The sequence below is a fragment of the Phaethon lepturus genome, unplaced genomic scaffold (genome assembly GCF_000687285.1).
Source record: "Phaethon lepturus isolate BGI_N335 unplaced genomic scaffold, ASM68728v1 scaffold27162, whole genome shotgun sequence".
Classification (NCBI taxonomy): domain Eukaryota; kingdom Metazoa; phylum Chordata; class Aves; order Phaethontiformes; family Phaethontidae; genus Phaethon; species Phaethon lepturus.
This window is the reverse complement of record NW_010521631.1, coordinates 4,400-12,666: the sequence shown is the minus strand read 5'-3', so window position 1 is coordinate 12,666 and position 8,267 is coordinate 4,400.

Genomic DNA, 8,267 nt, shown 5'->3' with positions numbered 1-8,267 from the left:
CAGCAATTTCACCACCTTAAGCTGCCACATCCAAACTACATACAGAAAGGCACAAGCAACAAGCTATAGAATCAGTTATATGACATAGAGAAATTAAACAACGCTGGCTCAAATCATATTTACTAACACATTACAAGTAATATTATGCAATTATTAAGGAAAATACATTACAGCAATATTATACTATACTACTACCCAAAAACACCCAATAAAGAAGCAGCTATGCTGGTCAAAATCACCAGTACAGCTACCTACCACGTCTTTTAAGGCTTTCTAACTTTTTCACATCCCTGCACAAAGTGAGTACATCACAAAAGCATTGTAATTATAAAGCGAATAAACAAGGAGTAACCGTTCGTAAATTAGACTATCAACCAGCCTCGTTATCTGCTTACTGATTTTACTGGAAAATGTTTACTCCACGTGTTAAAAACAACAACAGAACCCCCCCCAAACCTTTCATCTAATTATGCATCTTAATTAAAATAAAGCCTTTAGGCACCACACGCTTACTTTAATACAACAGCTCTGTTACTAATTCACAATCTTCCTTCCCTCTCCCACTCCCACTACTGGTCAAAAACAGATTTCTGCACTGAAAAGAAATTCCCCTTTAAAAAGTGAATTGTGGGTAAAAGGATGAGATTATAAATAGCAGCTGGGTGGAGCGCCTTAAAGAATGAAAGCACTGGAGTACCCCGGGTACTGGAATCACCAACCGTAACACTTTCTTCTTCAAACCCAGCTAATTAAAGGAGATAAGAGCAGATTATAACCACCGGAAAGGTAAAAGCGTAACCTCTCCCTGCAGTAACGATGCAACTAGTGCAATAATATATGGCAAAGTCGTGTACAGAGCACCTCTTCTGAAATTGCTGTATATAATTATACGTAATTAACAATGACCAATGCTACATAGGAATGCTCCAGTTTGTCAGGAAACCTTTATCTTCCTCGGTCGTTTGATGCTTTCTCTTCCTGCAGCTCCCTGAATTAATAAATATGTTCCAATTTTTCAAGAAATGAAGCAGGTATACAGGAGACCGAAATCTCATTCAGTAGAGCAACCTGAATGCTCCCCAGAGCACGCTCAATCACACGCGCTAATTAACAGCCTTGCCGGTACCAGCGGCATATCGCTCCTCGCTACCAGAAGAGGATAACATACTTCTCCGGTGGGTTTTGTTAATATGCGCTAAAACAATGAGAGATTTAAGAATTTGAGGTTTTAACACTGGATCCTGGTGGCCCCGCACTCCCGGTCCACCCATGGCACTCCTCTCCGTCAACGTTCCTGCTCTTGATGGTTTTCCCTTTCTCGCTGCTGCATTTCTCTGCGGATAATTCTCTGCTCTTTAGGATTTACCAGGAGCAGAAAAAGCAGCAAATGCTCGAGAGGCTCCTGGCTGGAGGAGCCGCTGCCGACCCCCAGCATCGCTGACGCCGGCCACACCAAGCGTTAGTGCTTCTTCACCCGGCACGTAGAGCTCAGGATTGCCCAGGATCTGACAGCAAGGCTAACCCCGGGTCGTGTTTCACAGGCCGTCGTAAAACACGAGCGCAATAGCTTGAATTGCATTTCAAAACTTCACAGCGCGGAGCAGTTCAAGAAAACCAGTCTCTTTTACAAACCATTGTCTCTCCTCTTGTCTCCACCTCCCCAAACCCAAATTTAGAGCCCGCTGAGCTGCTAAAGTTAACTGTAAAAGCTGAGGTAAAAGTCAGGTAAGTGATACAGTTCTGTCAGACCAAAGCAATTTTAAGTAAGAGCTATAAAATGGTGTTGAACAACCTTAAAGCCATGATAACTGCAGCTTTAAACTATCACGATGATCATTTTCAAAAGAGCTTACTTACACCACCTGTAACTTTCAGTTACACCAACACAGATGGTGGAAAGCACCACTGAATATTCGGCTGTTATCACATGCAGTAAGCTAAAGGAGAAAATCTTTATAAACAAAAGATATGACATGGACGCCTGGAACACACCCCAGACTATATAAATTTAATGAAGAGGACATTTAAATGTATTTGAATGCAAATGAAATTGTTTACTATCTTGTACCAGGTTATTAAAATTGTTATTTAAATTGCTGTAAAAACAGAAGAGCTTGAGAGTTCAAAAGGAGCATGGCTGCCCATTCCCACCCCAGGTCACTTAGTCCCAACACAGAATTAACACCCTCTACTCCAAAGACATTAAGCTGAACGAGGCCAATGAGGTCAACAGTGCAAAGGATCTGCAGCAGGGAATTAGATCTCGAGTCTCCAGTGTAGACAGAGTTTTAAGCCCTTGGTTGCACAGAGGGTACCGAGCGAAAGGCAGCAGGCCAGGGCGAGGGAGAGCAGAGGCAGACAAGCCCCTTCAGGGAAGGTGCAGGGCACGGATGACGAGGATCAGAAAGAGAAGGAGAAAAAACCTGAAGGTTGTAAAGTCGAGTGAGGGCAACCTGTTAGAAGAGCTGACAAAGTTGGCCGATACTGCAGGTGAGTGATGGAGCACGGGCTCTGGCTTCGCTCAGGAGCAGACCACTCGAGACGAAGCCGCATGGTCACCGGTTGAGGCGCACCCGCAGCGACGGCTGCCCGTCTCTCCAGATTAAAGCGATGAGTGCAGTCAGGCTAGGTGTTGTTTCAGAGAACTGTCCTGGAAAGGAGCCGGTGTGATTACCAGCAGCCTTGCGAGTGGGCACGCTGCACTACGGAACAGCTGCTGCCTCGCTGGGGGAGCGCTCTCGGGGGAGCGCTCTCGGGGGAGCGCTCACGGGGGGGCTTTTTGGAGGAGTTGGTGGTGTTGACAAGGAGGAGTTGCCTGAAGGCCAAGCCACTTCAGCTACACTGCTAGCTGTAGAAGAATGAAGATCGTTCAGAGCATTGCCCAACAAGACTTTTGAAATGGTAAGTCTCCCAGGCTATGGGCATGTGTAAGGTGGAAGCTAGGCCAGGAGGCAGCTGACGCTCCTGATGACTATGTAAACTACCAGTAAATAACGCCTCCAAAATGCAGAGACGATAGTCTAGGGAAGCTGCTTTGAGTGACAGGGCAGGAAAGACAGTGGCTTTTTCCCTGTCCTTCCCTTCTGCCGTATTTATGAAATGGGAAGATGGTGGGCAGAACGATTTAATCAAACTAGGTAGGTGAGCCATTTTCTTGAGAGTAAGGTGTGGGGCTTTTTTAAGAAAAACCAACCAAACCAACAGAAAATACTATAGCAGTTCTGCATTTCCTGAAATGCTTTCTACAATACCACAGCTAAATTAACTCTATTTCACAACTAAGTACATTAGACAACTCCTGTAAGCCAGGCTTACCATCAATCCTGCATGGTATTAACCTTAATATAAACATAGACATCAATTTTTCTATAAAATCTCTCCTAGAAACATCAGCTTCTTCCCTATAAAAATTTAAACTAGGCAAAGAAAACTTGAATTCTAAAACTTCATAGAAAATAAGGAACAAGTGAGAGCAGTGTGGGTTAATGTTCAGATACAGCTTTATCTGATCTAACCAAGTATTCTGAAGTAAGTATTTCAATGCTCACTAAGCAGCATCTACCACTCCCATTTACAAATATGAAAGCACCTTTAGAAATACCTGAAGATCACTTTGTTGACGCATTACAACTCCCCTTCTGAAACTTCTTGACACATACTGATGACTTCTGACTTTTTTTTCCCCCCTTTATTTGGGTACAGCAATAAACTGATGTAGCTCAGAAGACAGCCACGAGGAGGAAATAAAGTAGAACCACCCTGATCAAGTACGGAATTACTCAAACTTCTTGCTACTTTAACTAAAAACGGTGAACAAACTATACAAACCCAGACCTAACAAAGTTAGAAGTAGGCAAGACAATTTAAGCCGTCTTCCATGTATCAATGCAGTACAGTATTAATTACCAAATAAATAACTTTTGCACTGCTGAAAATTAGATGGATAGGATACAATCTGCAGTATTTCCTATTAATTATAAACCATTAAGTTGCTCAAAGATTTAATAAGAAAATGATAGCATATTTGAGATTTGAGATTTGGTTTTGTTGTTTTATCTCCAAACCCTAGTACTGGAAGCTCACACCAGACCATTCCTTTGCAACCTTGTGCCCTGAAGCTCTTTTCCATGTAATCCAAAGTTTCATTTTGCATTTGGAAAGCCATTTGGAAAATGGGTTCCAATGACTTTCCCCACAAATATCTTTCTTAAATTGACTGATAGGTCTTGAATACAAAGTTAATTTAGGATCGTCCCCACACCAGCCACTTGTGCCGTGGTTTTACACCGCATGAAGCAGAACTAAGCTGGACCTGCTGCAGTTCCTTCCACCCCAGGACTGTGTAGTTCCACTCCGCTCTTGCATCAGCGCCGACTTTTGTCTGATAACACAAAGAGCAGGCGAAGAGAATTAAACTGCCCAAAAGCTCATTGGGAGGAAGGGGGGAAAAAAATAAAATTGAGGGACTGAGATTCCTATATTATTATTCCTGTACAGCAGTAATGTATGTGTGGATCTGCAGCACAGCTGCTTATGGGACTGAAATTGGGACAACAACTGGCCTGTCTGGCCACACTTATCTGAAATCTCATCTCGCACAGCAGGAAGCAAAATCTTGCTTCCAACTACCCTCACCCATGGATTAGTTAAATAGTAACACTGAACAAAGTCTGAAATCCCAACTGAAGGCAAAGTACACTGCTTTTTAGATAACTTAAAGCTGTAGCAGTTCTAGCAATGTATAGGCTACTCAGAAATGTTAACCTGTATTTAAAGGGTTAATCTTGGCTGTTGAGCTTTATTAGAACGACCAGAAATTACTGCTCTAAACTCCAAACAGTGACCCTCTTCAAAGGGAACAGACGTACATCTAAAAGATAACTACTATGCTTTGGAAAAAATTCTTTAAGGTGATTTCATAGTGTTATACTTCAGTTTTTACCATAGAACTCGAGATTTGCTCATTCCCACTGAAAGATCCACTACCCATTCGCTAAATGAGTGCTTTTCCAAAATGAATCAAGCTTACTGCTTTCGCCTTCCAGTCATTAGTGGTACTTTACTCGGCAAGTTAAAAATTTCTATGTGAACTTAATGCCATTTCAGCTTAAAGTACGGGCAAATGAAGCCACGACCCTGCGTAAACAGGCACTGGTGCTGGCCAGGATGACAAGGTGCAACATCTGCCTTCTCCCAGCAAAGCAACAGCAGCTTCAGCAGGCTTATGATAAAGGTCAGTCCCTACAGAATTTACACACCTGAATTTTTTGTATTTATCCTCAGTCTATACCATGCATGGGCAACAAACTAGACAGTGGTCTTAATATTGTTAAATGATTGGAAAAAATATTCCTAGGCAAGATGCCACACTGAGGAAAGGAAGCAAGCAAGTACCCAACGCATCCCAGCTAAACTTCTAGCGTCATGTGAAGTAAATTTAATGTACTTCAGATAAATTATTATTAGAAATTATTTGGGGACCACACCCCCCCACACACACCCTGAGACATAAAACTTAAACTAGAGAATTAAATGGGTTTTTTTCTGTATGCCCGATACTGTTCCTACAAATCCTGCTAAATTTCATGTCAGTCTTACTTCTATCAATGTCTTATTCAGAACATATTAAATTGCATTTTTGTGTGTGTGGTTTTTTTCTTCTTAAAGAAATCTTAACATACACCTACAGTTTTGGATCTCCCAACCACCAGCAGGTATACATCATAATATGGAAGAATACTTGCATCATGCTATGAAATATAGCTTCTGGTTATATTTTGCTACAATATACAACTTGTGCAAGTAGATAAACCAAAGTTCAGAAATGCAGGTGTAAGCCACCACCTAAAAGAAAAAACAAATTAAATTGAAGAATTAAAGCTTCCTCGAACTAGAGGAATCCAAGCTAAAGTACATTAGTACTAAAATTACAAATATTTTGATGCTGAATAAACAGAAATTTGAGGACTCACCTATCTATTGAAATACAACCTTACATTTAACTTTGTAGGAATGAACAAGATTGCACTATTGAAATACACACAAGGGAAAACATCAGTGTTGCATGAAAACAGGTTTGAGGTTTTTTTTCCTTCTAGTATGCTACTTTTAGGTAAACATCAAGTCTGTGTAAACAACTATTATTTGCTGAGTAGTGCAAACACTCTTGGCTTTTTTTTTTTTTAAAAGGGTGTTTAAGTAATGTGTTTGGTTTTTTTTTTTTTCACAGTAAGTATATAGTATTCAAAAAATAAGACTAGGAAAATCCAATTGGGAAATTAGCTAAAGGGTAACACCTGAATTTTTCAGAATACCTGCTGTGAATTAAAAATTTCCTTTTACCTTCTGTGGGGAGGGATGGGACATAACAGCTGTGTGCACAGGCAAAACTGGAGCAGCAGCAGAATGACTCCTGAAACATGCCCCACCCCCAAGAGACACAACTATAACCTGTGGGAAAGTGTCAAGATCCCTTTAACCTAATTTATAGCTTAATTTTATAATAATCTAAGTTAAAAAAATAAAATTGCTGTTGAGTCAACACAAAGTCAATTGATTCATTCCAAGTGCTTTTTCACTTGGTAGGATCACATTTTAATGGCTGTTAGCATATTAAGATTTAATGGCTTCATCAGGGAAGTAACGCTTCATCGTATTTTGAAGACTTCCAAAACTAGCATTTTACATGACTGCCGATACAAAACCACAAGTTAGCCTTCCTCTTTTTCAGACTGAGATAATGCAGTGCGATGTGAACATGTGTTACAACTGTGTAGTAATAAATACAAGATACTAATTAAGTCAATACACATTAGTTCATGTGAGTCTATGTGGAATATGACTATCAGATAAGTTATTTGATTTTTGCATATATAAGTTCTACTATAGAAAACTCAGAATTTGACAAATGCTTTAATATTCTTTCAAAAAAATCTATAAAGCCGTAGAAGTTCTGCAAAACCCTTAATCTAACGGAAGCCAACTAAAATGAGACCTAACCCTCCTAAAACTTAAGAAAAGCAAAGCATCCCGGTTCAGACCAACTGGGCCATAAATGTCAAAGGGTGTATTTGCTGTTTTCCAACCAGGAAGACTTGGTTAGACTATGGAGCTATATAGCACCAACTAGATCAGGCTTTAAATTTTGTTAAGTCCAAAAATCAGTCAATTCATATTTTTAAGACGACCATATTATTAAGTTTTGACCTGCAGTTATTTAAAGTGTAATTATGGTTTCTTTGTCCTTCTTACCTACTTGTTCATAAAAATGCAAACTAGCTGGTTCCAAGGTGTGTGGCAGGGGTAGGAGGTTGCCATTTTCCAAACCTCTACTTCTCCTCCTGCCCAACCTGCCACCCCTCCACTCCACTTGCAGCTTCCTATCAGGCAAGCAACCTGCAGCCTGGTATTTTAACGGTGTACACGTAACCCCCTGAGCCTTGGAAGGCATGAAGAAACTTATTTACCATAGTTTTTAATTCCACGTTCAGTTGATATGAAGAGAAGTTTGCGTTCAAAAGAGAACTCTAAAGTGGTCATGGTTACAAAAGGCACGTTTCGGCACAGAAGTCCTTGGCTACTCCATCTCCTAGACAGATCTACAAGACAGATCTATTTTATCTGACTCTCAATAAAAACTCTAATTCCCACTCCTTACCCTGCACAACATCTAATGATTAGAAATACTATGTCCAAATGTTCTCAGTGTAGCACAGACATAGTCCAGATGATTAGAATAGTTCTTAATTATCAGCAATTGTATGTAATTATGTCTATAGTAAAAGGCTGCTGTATACAAAACAAACATTAATGCAAAAACCAAATTGCAAAGCAAAGGCTGACCTTTAACTGGTATCCCTAGAAACACTCTGGCTAGCTAATGAATACTACGCAACATTCAGATTTTTGCATTTTCTAGTTTAGTGTATTCTGAAATGCCACTACATTAAAAGACCAGTCAGGTTCACTAATTACTTTAAGAATTTACTTGCATGACATAATTATATACTGTACAAATAAGATGGAACCTAAAAGATCAACTTTAAAAGGAAGAGTTCCGCTGTAAAATATTTAGCTTCAAGTTTTAAAAATGCAGATAGGCAGTAAGACCAAGGCTTACAAGCTTTACCTACAGACGTCTTTGGAAAGCTAATGAGAATTGATTTACACTCCAAAACGTTAATACAATACCAACTCTCACTCCACTGGTTGTGTCCAGACAATCATATTTGACAATTTAGTCATGAATCTTCACAATACATGGAACA